The sequence below is a fragment of the Rhinatrema bivittatum genome, chromosome 6 (genome assembly GCF_901001135.1).
Source record: "Rhinatrema bivittatum chromosome 6, aRhiBiv1.1, whole genome shotgun sequence".
NCBI classification, from domain to species: Eukaryota; Metazoa; Chordata; class Amphibia; order Gymnophiona; family Rhinatrematidae; genus Rhinatrema; species Rhinatrema bivittatum.
Window position 1 is genome coordinate 265,787,238 of NC_042620.1, and position 17,882 is coordinate 265,805,119.

Consider the following 17,882-nt stretch of genomic DNA (forward strand, 5'->3'; position numbering starts at 1 on the left):
TCAGCTTAAAGAAGAGATAGCTGAGGGGGGATATGATAGAGGTCTATAAAATCATGAGAGGTCTAGAACGGGTAAATGGGAATCGGTTATTTACTCTTTCGGATAATAGAAGGACTAGGGGGCACTCCATGAAGTTAGCAAGTAGCACATTTAAAACTAATCAGAGAAAATTCTTTTTCACTCAACACACAATTAAGTTCTGGAATTTGTTGCCAGAGGATGTGGTTAGTGCAATTAGTGTAGTTGGGTTTAAAAAAGGTTTGGATAAGTTCTTGGAGGAGAAGTCCATTAACTGCTATTAATCAAGTTGACTTAGGGAATAGCCACTGCAATTACTGGCATCAGTAGCATGGGATCTACTTAGTTTTTGGATAATTGACAGGTACTTGTAGCCTGGATTGGCCACTGTTGGAAACAGGATGCTGGGCTTGATGGACCCTTGGTCTGACTCAATACGGCAATTTCTTATGTCTTTCTTGAAATCTCAACTGAGACCAAGGCTGCACTGCTTTGGTGGTGTGTTGACTCTTAGGTCTAGGTCCTTTAGATTCTTTGCATGGTCCTCCAAGGAGAATGCCTTCATTACCTTTGCACCGTTGATAGTTATTTTGTGCAGTTTCAGGTTAGCAACAGCTAACATCTGTTGTATCCTTTTTATCAGGTCAATGGCCTCTTTCTCTGTAGGCATAGATTTGAGTCCATTATCCACATTAAAGTCCTTTCCACAAATTGTCTGGCATCTGTACCAAACTCAATTTTGACTTCTTGTGCTGTTCTTCTGAGTTCATAGGTAGTCATGACTGGTGATGGACTTTTGCCAAAGACATGTAGTCTCATACAGTACTTGATGATGTCATTGCTGATGTCAACATCATGGTACGATAGGAATCTTAAGAAATTCCTGTTATCTTCTCGAATCACCAAACAGTAGAATATCTGCTGCAAGTCGGTGGTTACAGCCAGAGGCTCTTTTCTGAAATGGATTAATATTCCTAAAAGGCTGTTTGTTAAGTCTGGTCCAGTAAGAAGCACATCATTCAATGAAATTCCTTGAAATTGAGTACTTAAATCAAATACATTCCTGATTTTGAAATGTTTCTCAGCATGGTATATGCCATAAGTAGGAAGATATCAGCACTCTTTACCTTCCTTCAGTAGTGGAGCTGGCTCTGTATGACCATTGTCAAATATGTTTTTCATGAAGGCCATAAGGGCTTGCTTTCTATTATTGGGAAGCCAAGGCTTAGGTGGGCAGAATGGAAGTGGTGCCACCCAGCTGTTTGACTCATCTTTGAAGTAGTCCTTATTCATTATCTTCAGGAACTCTTTTTCTTCTATTAAAAGTGCAGGTTTATCATCTCTGGTAATCTAGAACACTGTGCTTCCAAGATCCTCATCACAGTTCTCTGTTGTAAAGATGTTCAAATAAGTCTGTGCAGCATGATTTGGTTGTTCTATGTAACCAGGCATTTTTTAAATGAAGAAATGAATAGTAGAGATGTAATTCGGCCGAACCTTTTGGTTCGGTCTTTGTTATCGGCCTGCCGCAGGAAATTTCGTTTCCCGTGGTTCGGGCCAATTTTGTTTCGGCTGTCCCGAAAAAAAAATCAAAAACACCCCAACTCTTCAGATTTAATTAATTACAAGCCCCTACCCTCCCAACCCCCCCAAAATGTACCGAAAGTCCCTGGTGGTCTAGTAGGGGTCCCGGGAGCAAATTCCTGCTCTTGGGCCTCAGCTGCCAGTAAACAAAATGGCACCGGTGGCCCTTTGCCCTTACCATGTGATAGGGGCTATCGGTGCCATTGACCGGCCTCTGTCACTTGGTAGGAGCAATGGACGGCTGGCACCATCTTAAAAAATGGTGCGGGCCATCCATTGCTCCTACCATGTAACAGGGGCCGACCAATGGCACAGATAGCCCCTGTTACATGGTAAGGGCAAAGGGATGTTCACCCCACAGGTGGCTTGGGCTGGTCACATCTGATGCAGCAAGCATAAAACTTGAATAATTTCTCATCACCGTTAAGTCCCGTATGAACCTGGAGAGAACTGTGAAAAGTGGAAAAGCAAAGTTATTGTCAGTGTTATATTTTGAACCTTCGGCAACCCATTTTTCCAGCAAGCTGTATGGCAGTTTCTTCAAGACTGGCTTTACACCATAGGAAATATCTAGATAGCTAAGCGCTAGAAGATATGCCTTGAGCTCCAGTAGTAGATTGCAAAACTCTTTGCAGCTTGTGGTTATCTTTATTTGAGATGTTTGGAAAGTTCTTAATCCTCTTGAACAAAACACTCTCAGTTGGAGTACCATAGCATTGTTCAAGTTTTTTGCCCCAACTCTTCAGATTTAATTAATTACAAGCCCCCACCCTCCCGACCCCCCCAAAATGTACCGAAAGTCCCTGGTGGTCCAGCGGGGGTCCCGGGAGCAAACTCCTGCTCTTGGGCCTCAGCTGCCAGTAAACAAAATGGCACCGGTGGCCCTTTGCCCTTACCATGTGATAGGGGCTATCGGTGCCATTGGTTAGATCCACTGAAGAATTATGTATATGCACTGACCTTAGCCTCTTTGAGTTCTAAAGATTTTTTTTCCCAGTCATTTCACCAACAGTTGAATCTTTTCGCTTGGAGTAATGTTTAGTTCTGAGACGATGTTTTTGAATGTAGATTTCCATGCTCTGCAGTTTTCCAGGCAGTCATCAAATATGGTAAGCCCTGTATTGACAAACTCACAATGAATCATTTATTTAGCAAGATCTGACATGTCCATGGCTTCGGTCTTTTTATGATGAAATACTTGAGAGATACTCTTGGAAATTGTTTGTCTTTGTTCATTACCTGACAGGTCAGTTTTGAAAACAAAGTAGGAAAGTTTGGTCAGGTGCACTCTGGCTATGTGAAGAGCGTGTGTCAGGTATCCTTGGGGGAGGCAAGGTTGCAGCCGTATCATGACCCCAGTTTATGTGGGATAGTTCAGTGTGGGCTGAAAGTAGCGCATACAGTATCTCTGAGCCAACAATACCTGGATCAGGAGTCAGTGGTCATGTATCCATGGTAGGGTGTGCGTTGCGCTGGTCTCTATCAGAAGCAACATCTACTTCATGAAAAGACTGCATTGCCCTAACATCTGACACCTCCTCATTGTATAGGGAGGGCAAAGCTGGAATACCTAGTGGAATGGCTTAGTACATAGTCTGTGGTACGCTGGGCTGGATCTTCTGAGGCAATTTGACTGATCCAGTTCTTCCCTTCACCCTGTTCTGTAAACATTTCAAGAATCTTGGCCTGAGCTTTGCTTCCTTTTCTTGTTGTAATATTTCTAGGTTAGCTTCTGCTTCCTTGTGTGTCCCAGCAGTGGCAGCAGCTGCAGTGGTGGTGGCAATAGCAGCAGCGTTCTGCCCCTGCTCTTCCAAAAAAACTGTTTTCTGGCGTGCAGCAGCGTCATCGGCAGCAGTGGCAGCAGCAGCCATGTCAGTGTTCCGCTCCTCCTCTTTCACTCCAGCATTTTCTAATGTTAAGGCTGCCTCTTCCCTGTTTATAAGATACCTGTGATGCTTCCATTTTAGTGCATGCTCTGGCTGTGGCAGTGCTTGTTGAAGATAGGTTTGAATGTGCTGATTTTGAGGATTTTGTCGTGCATCTAGGCCTGGAGTACTGCAATGCAGTTTCCTTTGAATATTCCATTTGAGATTCTACTTCCAGTATAAACCAAACTTTCATGTCTCTGATCAGTAGTTTGCTGAAGATCTTGCTGCTACAAGCTTTTATACAAATAGATCCATGTTAGGAAACTGGTAGTGTCTGTAAGTGGACCTAAGCTGGTTTACAGTTTGTTTACTGGCTGTGCTTGTAATATTACACATCACTCTTGAGTCTTTTTCTGGGCTTTGTCCAATTTCTCATGATACCGGTCTCTGACAATTTCATCGTTTTCTCTGGCCTTCTGTGTGAGAGTCAAATGCCTCTTAGGCCTTTCACGTTCCTGAGGTGAGATTTCAGCCTCTGTCATTTCTGGTGACAGGGTAGTGCTATCTGTGGGCATAGATTCTGTAATGATGCACTGCTTATGACTCTGTAGCACTGGTAACAAACTGGTTAGAGCTTAGTTATGGATCAGTTGGCTACTGTCTAAGAAGTGAAACTTAAACTTAAAATTAAACTCGGTCTTTACTCATAAACAAAGGAGGCACCATCTTTAACTCCAAACTATATTAACAGGTAAAATAAACAAGCAGAATCCTACTGGAGCTAGCAGTGACCAGAGCAGTCTGGGCCACAGAAATGGAGACAGGTAAAATGAGGATTATTCTGCAGGACTGGCTAGATTAGCTGCTGAATCACACAGGCCAGACGGAAATGGCCATAGTTGACTGAAAACATGAGGAAAAATACCCAGGAATCCCTGCTTCCAAATCAGAGGTTAACCCTTTAGAGCTAGCTGCATTGAATAGAACAGAAACAGTGAACGTGCAGGCTGACAGCCAAATGGCAGTATAAGAAAAAACAAGAAATAGGCAGAGTAAAAACATGAATAACAGTATTAACAACAGAAACATAAAGGCTGCTGTGGAAGCAGGACATTTAAAAACAGGACAACAGTAAACAAACAGAAAAACACATGGAGACAGGACAAAAATATCTCTAGATGATTTCAGACCAGGGTTTCCAACCCTGAGGGGAACCTCCCATCCCCTTGCACCATGCAGATATTCTCCTATCTTGCTCCACTCATCACCTGCCACAGTTCACCCCCTCACCTCCCTTTTCATCAACCTGTTCAACATTCATCACTGTTCACCTCAACCCTCCTCGGCATTCACTCCCTTCCATCACCCCCAGCATCTCATCACTCCCCAGCATTCACCCCTCCTTATCAACCCTGCCAGCATTCATCTCTTCCTTGTTACTCATCAGCATTCACCATCCCCTCGGCCAACACTCACACCTCATCACTCTTCAGTATCCAACCCCCTTCCTCACTTTCCTCCCAGCCACAGCATTATCCCCCTCCTCATGCTTCTCCCAGCATTCACCTCTTCCTCGCCTTACCCACTTCAGGTTTTCAACTCCTCCTCTCATCCTTTCCCGTCCCCTCCCCCTCCCAGCTTGCTGGATTGTGCTATCTGCTTGCAACCCATGTAGGGTCTGAATGGTATCTCCCCCTAGGATCAGAAGAGAGTAGCTGCTGTAAGTGTCTGATTCTGCCCCTCCCCCTACTGTCCCCACAGCAACATGCAGAAGGTGTGGGACCAGGGAGAAAGGAGGTAGAGGGGCGGCAGATAGCACAGCAGCTCCTCTCTGCTGGGCTGTATTGACTCTTCTTGCATGCTCCACAGGGGAAGAAAAGGAGGCAGTCTCTGGAATACTTCTTGCTGGTGTCACCTCGCCAGGCCTCAGAAGTCATCAGCACACCAGTGTGTGCCTGTTTGGAGATGCTAGGGCATCTTAAAGGTAGACAATGGATATCAATTCAGATGTGTTGTAACTCTGAATTGTACCTTGAAATGCCTTAAATCAAGGACTTCTGTATACATCCCTTAATGCTGGATTTGATTTGTCATATTGTTCAATATGTTGCCATTTTGAGAATTTGGAATTATCAGTATTTCAGGAAAATAATAGACTACTCACTGTATTAATGTAAAAATCCCACCAGTTTCACAGTAATTTTGATAGGTTTGAGGTACTTCCTTGATAGAGGCCCACCTGCTTTCATGAAGTTACTTGTCTGGTGAATTTTCTGGCGGCTTTCATATTTTTATCTCCTGTTCACACACAGAATGGCGTGAGAGATCCCAAATTTATCATATAAATGAACAAACCTGGAATTCTGAAATGGTCAACATCCATAAACTCTGCGTATGCCTCCTCCTTCCTGTCCTTGCGACCTCTGAAGAATATGATGCTGGAGCCATGCGGGCAGGAAGGAGGAGCACTGGCATATGTGGAGAAGAGGGGAGGTATTTGTCTTTATGGCAGAGCTGCTGCGGATTCCATCTTGCGGCGGCCCGAGAAGATCAAGGTGGCCCAAGAAGAGGAGGCCAAGAGGTGAGGGGAAGGCTAAGGACCTGATAGAGTGTGTATATATATGAGAGAATGCTTGTATATGTGTGTATGTGTGTGAGTGTGTGTGTGTGAGAATGAAAGAACTGTGAGAGTGAGTTGAGAGCCTGTGTATGAGTGAGAGAGACAGCATATGAGAGTGAGAGCCTGTGTGCGAGGCAGCTTATTTATTTATTATTTAAACAATTTTTATTCCACTGATCCACCAAGCTCAGCGGATTACAACCAACATACAAAATAAGCAATACATAAAATAATACTTCATATGAACAAAAACATTTAGAACTAAGAGCATTACAATAAGTACAAAAAACTTCAAAAGCAACATTGACATACCACAAACACACAGCCTATGAGAGTGAGAGCCTGTTTTTTTGAGAGAGAGACAGCATGTGGGAGTGAGAGCCTAGGTATGTGTGTGAGAGCAGCTGGGCATGAGAGCCTGTGTGTATGTGTGGGAGAGAGAGACAGCATGTAAGAGTGAAAGTCTGTGTGTGTGTGTGTGAGAGAGAGAGCATGCCAGATAGAGCCTGTATGTGTGTAAGAGAGAGAAAGCATGTCAGTGTGAGAGCCTTTGTGTGTGTGCGAAAGAGAGAAAGCATGTGAGAGTGGGAGATGGGGTGTGTGTGTGTGTGTGTGTGTGAGGGAAGAGGGGAAGAAGACAGGTGGAGAAGAAAAAGAAAAAAAAGAGACTTGGTAAAAGGAATTAGGAAAAGACCGAGAAGGGAAAGATGGCAGAAAACAATTAACATAGGGCCAGCCGATTAGAAAAATAAGATCAGATGACAAAAGGTAAAAAAAAAAAAAATTTTTGAATTTTTAGTGATTGGCATATGCTGTCTTTGGGAATGTGCATTATATATTTACATTTTGTTCTTTCTTTAGTATTCCACTGTTCAGAGTCTGGTTTCTCGGACTTTCCATTTTATTTTTGTTTGCGTGTTTCTGTTTCTAATTTGCAGATCCTTATTCTGTATTAGCTAAGAATCTGTCTATGTTCTGCATGTGTTACTGAGGTGCAGTATTTCTGTAGGAATTTATAGCAGTCTGGTTTGTACTGTTTCCCCAGTAGGTGGTGTATTAATATTCTAGGCCATGGTATAATATTTGCATTGCTGCCTTTTCATAGATAAGGTTGCGGCTGTTTGAGCCTTGAGATTTAGTGCTGTTCTGATATGGCATGGCAAGGTTCTAGGTGTCTTTTTTCCTTTTTTGCAGAGATTTGTGTTTCTTCACAAAATGTTTGGCAATGGAGGGTATTCGGTTTGTTGTTACTGAGATAAGTATATGTGTGTGTGTGTGTGTAAGAGCAGGAGAACTGAATGTGTGTGTGCATGTATGTGAGAGTCTGGGGGTGAATGAGAGGAATAAGAGTGAGTGTGTGTTGTGAAAATGAGCATGTATGTACGCGAAAGAGAATATGAGAGTGAACATGTGAATATGTTAGTTTCTGTATGTGAGAACGTTTGTGTGCATGCTGCAACCTATGTGTGCACACAGTCCCCGCTCTGCTGCTGTTGGTAGACACACGTAGGGCTCCTCCCCCACAATCCACAGCAGTCTCAGGGTGACTGGAAATCAAAAGTTCCCAGGAATGAGAATGAATGAGGACTGGCAGAAGGTACAATAAACTCTACGGTGTATTCAAGCATTGAGGCCTGCTCATGTTGCTTACACAGGCACATGGAGTGAGAGAGTGCTTGCAACATACAGTGCCTTGTAAAAGACTTTACACCTTTGTACATTTTTCACGTTCTGCCGTCTAATAAGTAAGTATCAAAATGCATTAAGGTAGGTGTTTATTTCACGCCAAAGATTTGTGCAGGTTGGTCCTAAGCTTTGTTCGGCACTGTGGCTGGAGCGTGGTGATCTTGCAAATCTCCCATGTGGCTCAAACACTGTAATTAGAAAACTCCATCAATTTAGTTTTTATCCATCTGTGAATAATTAGGAATGATAGTAGTAAGCTGCTAATTGACCTTTTTAATGGTGATGTGTTTTTTGTCTGTTATGTTTTATTTGTATTGTTGTTTTCTAATTTGTGATTTGTATACCACTTAAGGCATCCATTTTTCTTGGTCAGGAAGGTAGTATGAACACATTTTGAATAAATAAACAGATAAATCTACACAACATATGCTATACTGTCATTGTGAAAGTATGATTATAGAAATATTCCAAAAGTAATTAAACATTTAAAAAAATCAAAAGGTCATGATTACATAAGTCTTATACCCCTTGACTCAGTGCTGTAAAAGGGGCCTCCATCAAGTAATAACAGCCATAAATCATTTAGTTAAGTGTCTAACAATTTTGCAGAACAGGATGGTGCGTTTTGTTTTTACCATTTTTCTTGGCAGAAGAGATCAAGCACTTTTATGTTAACTGGGGATTGTCTTATGGATTGCATTCTTCAAGTCTTTTCTATTTGGTTCAGGGTTGAGCTTTGACTGAGCCATTCACTTTCTCCTTGCTGAGCTATTTCATTGTTGCTCTTGCTTTGTGCTTAGAATCGTTGTACTGCTGGAAGGTGAATCTTCTTCCTAATCCTAGGTCTATCGGATGGACTGGAACAGGTTTTCCTGCAGGATCTGCCTATACTTTGCACCATCTGTCATTCTCACAATCTTCACATGCCTCTCTATCCCTAGAGCTACAAAGCACCCCATAGTATAATTCTGCCACCATCATGCTTTACTGTTAGGATGGTGTTAGCAGGTTGATGGGCTATATAAATTTATCAGACCACAAATCCTTCTCCCACTTGCATGCAAGGTCTCTTCAGATGCTATGGTCATTGGTCATATTGTATAGCTTTTCATCAGCAGTAGATTTCTTCTTGCCATCCTTCTATTATAGAACAAAAAGCAACTATTGAGGAGATATGCTGATGTGTTTATATGTTCGGTAGCAATTAACCTTATGAAAACCACTGTTAGGTTATATGTTATGTTAGTGCATACTGTTTTTAATTTTAATCTTAATCTCTAATTTTAACTTTTATTTTTCATTTTTTCATTGTTAAATCTTAAATAGTCCTCTATATTATATACACCGCACCGGCTCTCCTTCTCAGTTATCCCAACCCACTCAATCATCTTTGCTAATACAACAAATCACTTATCTCCAATGTTGTTCTGGACCTCAGTCCTTCCCATTTTTTTAGCAACTTTATCGTGAGTCCAATACTGGCCATGTTTCAATGTTATCTCCTTCAGGTACGTTGAAGAGCCATCCACGTATATTGTTCTTCCCTCTTCAGGTAACGCCTCTTTTCTAATGTTTCCTCTATACAGGCCATGTTTGCGGCATAATCTTGAAATTGAGCAGTCAACATTTTCCCCAGTCTTAGCCAGAGACTTTTGCAGTTCTTTTAAAGTAATCTTAGGCCTCTGTTGCACTCGGGGATGGACCCTTGTCCTGGAGCAGGGATGGAATGTCTCCTGAAAGGGAACAGGAGGTAACTGCCCCCAGGGGGTGGAGCACTGGAGGAGACAGAGGCTGTGAAAAGCTTCATTACTGGAAGCCCGAGGTCCCCCTGGGAGGAGCTCGTAGGGACCCGGGCCGCTTGGACTTAGGTGGGCCTCGCAGGGTCTCCTAAGAGAATGAAAGTCAGGCGTGCCCACTGACACAGGGGGAGAGCGATCGGGTTCAAAGTTGGAGGCTGGTTGAAACAAAGAGAACCAGTACAGAGTTGGTGATGACAAGGCGAGGAACAGAGCCAGAATCTGGAGATGAGGTCAGGCAGGCAAAGGTCAAGATCTAGAGGTCAGTCTGAGGAATGGTCAGCGAAGCAGGGATCAGGTGCCAGAGTTCAGACGAGGTCAAAGGCAGGCTGAGGTCTTGAGGCAGGCAGCAGGCAGGCAGGCAGGTCAAGAACAAGCTGAGGTCGTTGAGGCAGGCGGCAAGCAGGCAGGCAGGCAGGTCAGGAGCAAGCTGAGGTTGGTACCAGTAAGACAGTCCGAGGGTACTACCTGGGTAGACAGACAGACGAACACAGGAACAAGCAGGACGCAGGAACTAGGATGCAGGAACAAGTCAGGAACAGAACTGGAACAGAAGGATCCTGGAACGAGACTAGGAACAAGCAGGAACAGGAACAAATGCAGAGGCAATCATAGAGCAAACCGACCCGATTGCCAAGGCAAGGAAGCAGAGACAGGAACTTCCTTACATCGAGGGATCAGTCAGGGTGCACCGCGGAGCTAAGACTCGCCCTTGGCCCTACATGAGTCTGGGCGCTCCCCGCGCGTGCGCTAAGGGGCGTGGCTAACATGGCAGAGGACGCCGAACCTCAGCATGAGGCCTGGCGCGCAGTGGAAGGCCTGGTGAACACCGCCGCGGGATGCCAGGGCCTGGCAGGGCTGGCAACTATCGCGAGGGAGGTTGTCCCGGGACCCGCTGTGGAACTATGAAGGTGAGCAGTCCCGTGCGCGGGACGAGCGCAGGCAGGGTGCGTAACAGCCTCACATTGACCTTGTGCAGTAGTTTCCTAAACAGATGGCTACTGACTTTGTAACGATGGCCTGAAGATGGCTGTGTCTTGATGGTGCCAAACTGTTTCCATATCACAATGATGCGACCTTACAACGATGGAATTGACACATTGAAATTTTCTTATAGCTTTCCCCCACTCTGTATCTTTGAATAACGCTATCCCGAAGGTCTGCAGCAGCTTCGTGTTTGATATGTTTTCTGCTTTCAATTCATTTTTGTACAGAAACAGTTTGATTCTTCATCCTCAAGTATTTGAATCAGTTCAGCTACTGTGATTGGATACAAGTGGGCTCTCTTTTACTTATTATGAGCCTTGTTTTGGTAATCTTGTGAACTGGAGCTAATTTGGGTTTGCTATGACCAAGAGTATAAAGATTTATTGTTTTATATTCTTAATTGCTCTTGGAATCTTTCTGTAATTGTTCTTTCACAATGCAAGTGTAAAGTATGTTGTATAGATCAGTGAAACAAACTCCTATTTTAATGTATTTTGATTTGTATTTTTTAGACTGAAAAATATGAAAAATATTCAAGGCTGTGAAGACTTTTACAAGGCATTTGTAACAGAGAAAGACAGATACAATGAGCTACATGTACCAAAATGTTTTTATATCTATGGTAAAAAAGCTTAGTATTTGTTTATTTAAAATTTGCAAATCACTTATCAAACTTTGTAAGTGGTTTTTATAATAACATTCTTAAAACCCATAAAACATAAAAACATAATATACTGGCTCATAAAACATAGTCAGACAATAAAAAATTAACACTTAAAACACACAAACTTAAAACACATCCCTACCAAATCATTTATAGTTGCCATTCTGCCATAATATATTAAAACTGCTAGTTTATGTCAGTAGGACAAATAAAAATATATAAAACTGCAACCTTGTGACCACCTAGTCTCTTACTAGTTAAAAGCCTGTTGAAGAAAGAAGCTCTTAACCATACTCCTTAACTTTTTGGGAGAGCTCTCTTCCTTTAGATCACATGGCAATGAGTTCTATAATTCAGAGTCTTGTATATAGAAAAGCCGCTCATGAGATTCATCCAAATGTATAACTCTGTATGATGGAACATTGAGGAGATTTTGTGATGCCAATCTTAGAGGGCTTGTGGATCAATACAGTTTAAGTGGTGCATTAAAACTGGGTGGAGCAAGGCCACTAAGGCCTTTAAAAACGAGTTTAAGAATTTTAAATTTAATCCGCCAAAATAATTGGTAGCCAATGATATTTTATCAAAATTGGAGTAATGTATTGTCAGACTGGAGCACCAGAGACTATTCGAGCAGCTGAATCCTGAACATATTATAGAGCTCAAACAGTTGTCTAGGGAAGGCAGACCCTGTTTTTTTATCCAGCTACAATAGACTTTGCTGCCACTGAGCTTCTAGAGCAGGGGTAGGCATCTCTGGTCCTGAAGTGCCTACAAACTGTTCTGGTTTTCTAGATATCCACAACGAATATGCACGAGGAATATTTGCATGCATTGCATCTAGCATATGCAGATATATCTCATGTATATTCATTGTGGATGTCCTGCAAACCAGACCTGTTTATGGCACTTCAGAACCGAAGTTGTTTACCCCTGTACTAGAGTTCACATTAAAATGGTAGGCAGATTACATAGCAGTCTTTTCCACTGAAGTTGAGGACTTTCCAGTAGGAGCATAAGAACATAAGAAAATGCCATACTGGGTCAGACCAAGGGTCCATCAAGCCCAGCATCCTGTTTCCAACAGTGGCCAATCCAGGCCATAAGAACCTGGCAAGTACCCAAAAACTAAGTCTATTCCATGTTACCATTGCTAATGGCAGTGGTTATTCTCTAAGGGGTAGATTTTAAATATTTGCGCGGTTGCGTACTTTTGTTCGCGCACCAGGCGCGAACAAAAGTACGCTGGATTGTATAAGATACGCGCATAGCCGTGCGTATCTTATAAAATCCAGGGTTGGCGCGCGCAAGGGGGTGCACATTTGTGCAACCTGCGCGAACCGAGCCAAGCGCGCACTGCCTGTTCCCTCCGAGGCCGCTCCGATTTCGGAGCGGCCTAGGAGGGAACTTTCCTTCGCCCTCCCCCCACCTTCCCCTCCCTTCCCCTACCTAACCCACCCCCCCAGCCCTATCTAAACCCCTCCCTACCTTTGTCGGCAAAGTTACGCCTGCTGAAAGCAGGCGTAACTTTGCGCGTGTTGCCGGCAGCCCCGCTGCGTTCTCTGGTCCCAGGGGCTGGTCCGGAGGCCTCGACCACGCCCCCGGGCCAGCGCCACACCCCCGGGCCCGCCCCCGAAACACCGCGGCACGCCCCCTCCCACCCCTTTTTGAAAGCCCCGGGACTTATGCGCGTCCCGGGACTTTACGTGCGCCGGCGGCCTATGCAAAATAGGCGCACCGGCGCGCGAGGGCCTTTTAAAATCTGCCCCTAAGTGAACTTAATAGCAGGTAATGGACTTCTCCTCCAAGAACTTATCCAATCCTTTTTTAAACACAGCTATACTAACTGCACTAACCACATCCTCTGGCAACAAATTCCAGAGTTTAATTCTGCGTTGAGTAAAAAGGAACTTTCTCCGATTAGTTTTAAATGTGCCCCATGCTAACTTCATGGAGTGCCCCCTAGTCTTTCCACTATCCGAAAGAGTAAATAACCGATTCACATCTACCTGTTCTAGACCTCTCATGATTTTAAACATCTCTATCATATCCCCCCTCAGCCGTCTCTTCTCCAAGCTGAAAAGTCCTAACCTCTTTAGTCTTTCCTCATAGGGGAGCTGGTCCATTCCCCTTATCATTTTGGTAGCCCTTCACTGTTCCTTATCTGTACCTTATCATTTTGGTAGCCTTTCTCTATACCTTTTGTGATCTGCCATCTTCCTTATGATTCAAGGACAGTCCTTGAATCATAAGGAAGATGGCAGATCACAAAAAAGTAAGAACATAAGAAATTGCCATACTGGGTCAGACCAAGGGTCCATCAAACTCAGTATCCTGGCTACAAGTGGCCAATCCAGGCTACAAGTACCTGGCAAGTACCCAGACACTAAGTAGATCCCATGCTACTGATGCCAGTAATAGCAGTGGCTATTCCCTCAGCCATCTTGATTAATAGAAGTTAATGGACTTCTCCTCCAAGAACTTATCCAAATCTTTTTAAAACCCAGCTACACTAACTGCACTAACCACATCATCTGGCAACAAATTCCAGAGCTTAATTGTGTATTGAGTGAAAAATAATTTTCTCTGATTAGTTTTAAATGTGCTACTTGCTCACTTCATGGAGTGTCCCCTAGTCCTATTATCCGAAAGAGTAAATAATTGATTCACATCTACTGATTCTACACCTCTCATGATTTTAAAGACCTCTATCATATCCCCCCTCAGCGGTCTCTTCTCCAAGCTGAACAGCCCTAACCTCTTTAGCCTTTCCTCATAGGGGAGCTGTTCCATCCCCTTTATCATTTTGGTCGCCTTTCTCCAGTGCAACTATATCTTTTTTCAGATGCGGTGACCAGAACTGTACACAGTACTCAAGGTGCGGTCTCACAATGGAGTGATACAGAGACATTGTGACATTTTCCGTTTTATTCACCATGCCCGTCGTAATAATTTCTAATAATTCCTAATATTCTGTTTGCCTTTTTCACAGCCGCAGCACAATGAGCCAACAATTTCAATGTATTATCCACTATAATGCCTAGATCTTTTTCCTGGGTGGTAACTCCTAATATGGAACCTAACATCGTGTAACTGCAGCATGGGTTATTTTTTTCCCTGTATGCATCACGTTGCACTTGTCCACATTAGATTTCATCTGCCATTTATTTGGTTATCCAGTCTTCCAGTCTTGCAAGGTCCTCCTGCAATTTATCACAGTCTGCTTGTGGTTTAACTACTCTGAATAATTTTGTTTCATCTGCAAATTCGATAACCCCACTCTTCATATTCCTTTCTAGATCATTTATAAATATTGAAAGAAACGGTCCAAGTACAGATCCCTAAGGCACTCCACTGTTTACCCTTTTACTCTGAGAAAATTGACCATTTAATCCTACATTCTGTTTCCTATCTTTTAGCCAGTTTGTAATCGACGAAAGGACATCACCTCTTATCCTATGAATTTTTTAATTTTCTTAGGAGCCTCTCATGAGGGACTTCGTCAAACGACTTCTGAAAATCCAAATACACTACACTTACTGGTTCTCCTTTATTCACATGTTTATTAACCCTTCGAAAAAATGAAGATTTGTGAGGCAAGACTTCCCTTGGGAAAATCCATGCTGTGTTCCATTAAACGTTTTTTTGGCCGGGACACACCTGACAGATGGTTCTCACATGCGTGACACACTGAACATGTGACTGTCACGGGGCTATATGTAAACATACACTCTATATCCTTAGGAACCCTCTCGATCCCCAACAGTAGATCAGAACAGAACTAGGTCATTACCCGTACAACTCACCATACAAAAAAGATAAGATCATAAGAACATAAGAAATTGCCATGCTGGGTCAGACCAAGGGTCCATCAAGCCCAGCATCCTGTTTCCAACAGAGGCCAAACCAGGCCACAAGAACCTGGCAATTATCCAAACACTAAGAAGATCCCATGCTACTGATGCAATTAATAGCAGTGGCTATTCCCTAAGTTAACTTGATTAATAGCCGTTAATGGACTTCTCCTCCAAGAACTTATCCAAACCTTTTTTGAACCCAGCTACACTAACTACACTAACCACATGCTCTGGCAACAAATTCCAGAGCTTTATTGTGCGTTGAGTGAAAAAGAATTTTCTCCGATTAGATATTCTGGTTATTGTGACATCTCAGTAAAAGCAAAACAAACTCCCTTTACTTCTAGGTACAATAGCCTTCCTTATGAAAAGACAGTAATTTACCACTAATGCATATCCTATTAAGAAAACAGAACAAATAAGATTGAAACAAATCCCTACATGCTAGTAAAATACCTCACCTCGGTCACACACAAAGCCGACCTTCACCAAGGACAGAAAGACCACAAAATATAAATATGGAGACAGAAAGTGGAATGGAAAACTAAAAACACCACTCTGGATGTAGTACTGCCCTTACCACAGTGAATCACATAAAGAGCAGAGACAGAGGAGAATGGTACAGGAATTCCAAAATCAAGAAGGAAACCTGCTTAAAGCACTTGAGTGATTTCTTCAGGTTCTTTCCTCTTCTTGTTGAGGACTGCATAGTGTTTCCTCAAGTGAGGATTTCCTATAACTTTTGAATAAAGTAATGTTGCTATGCCATTTTATTACCTAGACATAAAGATCAACAAACAAGTTTCCAATATGACCTTGTATATTGGACTAAAACCAAGTACATTTTTAACAGTCATTGGAGATTTATACTCCCTTCATCATCAAAATGAGCTAAGGATGTTTGTCTTACTAGACAAGTAAACAGTTGTATTACAACAGCCATCAGTGTTTGATATATAAGGTTGTAAACAGATGTAGTGGATGGAGGAGGTGGGAATGAACGTGGCCTGGTTGGGTTCACGGCCTTTCCAAACATTAGCTTTGTTAGTTTTTTTGACACAGAAGAGTGAGAAAGGGAATGGAATAAAGTGCAGAGTTTGCAATTACAAGAAACCTTTATGACTGGTTATATGAGAAAACATACATATATATATATATATATGTCCATTTGTGTTGGAGCAGAGACAAGGGATAGTTACATTGCCTCGTAGAAAGAATGTTCCCCTTAGTGGTTTCTACCAGTAGGTGGCAATGCAGAGTCCATACAGGAAACGTTTCAGTCTTAAGCTGGAGGAAAGAAGCAGTTAAAAAAGTTCTCTTGCAGAAAGCAGTGAGAAAGAAGTTGAATTTGAGAATCGAAGGAGAGAGAATTCCTGACACTGGGGCTAAGGGAGTAAACTTCTTTGAAAGCCAGAAAAAAAAAAGTAACTTTCAGGGTGAAATTAAGTGGTAAGTGAAGGAGCAACAAACATATTTCCAGCATTCAAGGTCTCCTGCCGTCAGTGGCAGATTTAAACCCTCGGCCTCCCTTAGGCATGTGGACAGCTGGTCACCAGCATCCTGCAGGAGTGGCCACTCAAGCTTGCTTCCATGGACACAGGCAGCCTACAGGGCCAGACTTGCCAATAGGCACTTGCTTGCTTTGGATTGTGGGAAGTCAGGCCCAGTGGAGGATTGTGGAGCCTGTGGATGATTCAACCAGCAGGTCAGTGAGTAAAAGTCTTGTGCATAAGTTCTACCGACTATTCAATCCATTGGTAACTCACTATTTCTCTAGCTGCAGATAATAATAGCTGGATGGTTTGCTGTAAATATTGTCATTTTCTAAATATCTCCAGTAAAGAAACTGTGAGCGGGTAAGTTATCCATATAAGGTTATCTGAATATTCAGCAGGATTTATCCAGATAAGTCTTCCGCTGACTATATAACTTTATCAGGATTATTGTAGAACAGCCTTTCTCCCTGCCCAGATCTATCCATGCATCTTTAGCTGCACAGCACTGAATATCAACGCTGATTAGCTACTGTGCCCTGGGAAAGCTAGCAGCCCCACATGTTTTTATGCAGGTACAATTTCTATGGGGAAAAATTTGCCTGGACAAAGTTTAGGTGTAATTTAAACCCCGAAGATTTGGCTGTCTAACTCCCAAGGCTTTGCATACGCTAGAGACAATGCATGCAAAGCTTTTGAATATGGATCTCTGTTTTTTTTGGGAGCCACAAAATCTAATGTACTAATTGCTATTTGGTGGTGAAAGACAACTGGAGTACTGTGAGTCTATGTCCCACTTCAGCGAGGGGCCTGAAAGAGATTTATTGTTTCCTTCTGTGGTAAGAGCTCCATAAGAACATAAGAAATTGCCATGCTGGGTCAGACCAAGGGTCCATCAAGCCCAGCATTCTGTTTCCAACAGAGGCCAATCCAGGCGTAACTTGCACAGCAAAGGTAGGGGGGGATTTAGGTAGGGCTGGGGGGTGGGTTAGATAGGGGAAGAGAGGGGAAGGTGGGGGACGCGTATCTTATAAAATCTGGCGTACTTTTGTTTGCGCCGGTTGTGCGAACAAAAGTATGCGCGCGCATACTTTTTTAAGATCTACCTCTTGGAATCTATGTGGTATTAGATCTACTGTAATGCATCTTGGGCATGGGCATGACCCTCAGAAAGCCACGAGAAAAAAGAATTTCTATATAAAAACAGCAGTAATGCCAGCACTAAAACAGCAACAACCCTACCTATGAAAGTTAATACTACCAATATTATACCAGGCCTAAAATAGTAATACACCCCCTATTAGGAAAA

At 42.9% G+C, this 17,882-nt stretch overlaps 1 protein-coding gene across 2 annotated transcripts in view; it reads left to right on the forward strand.

The window, feature by feature from the left end:
* Positions 1-17,882, forward strand: part of LOC115094260 (rho GTPase-activating protein 6-like) — a 340,951-nt gene that overhangs the window by 15,302 nt on the left and 307,767 nt on the right. The window contains exon 1 of one of the 2 annotated variants that reach the window (XM_029607122.1): positions 16,482-16,785. The exons of the other annotated variant lie outside the window; for it this stretch is intronic. The gene's annotated coding sequence lies outside the window, so the exon portion shown is untranslated. Of the gene's footprint in view, positions 1-16,481; positions 16,786-17,882 lie in introns of those variants that run through there. 2 annotated transcript variants of the gene reach the window in all.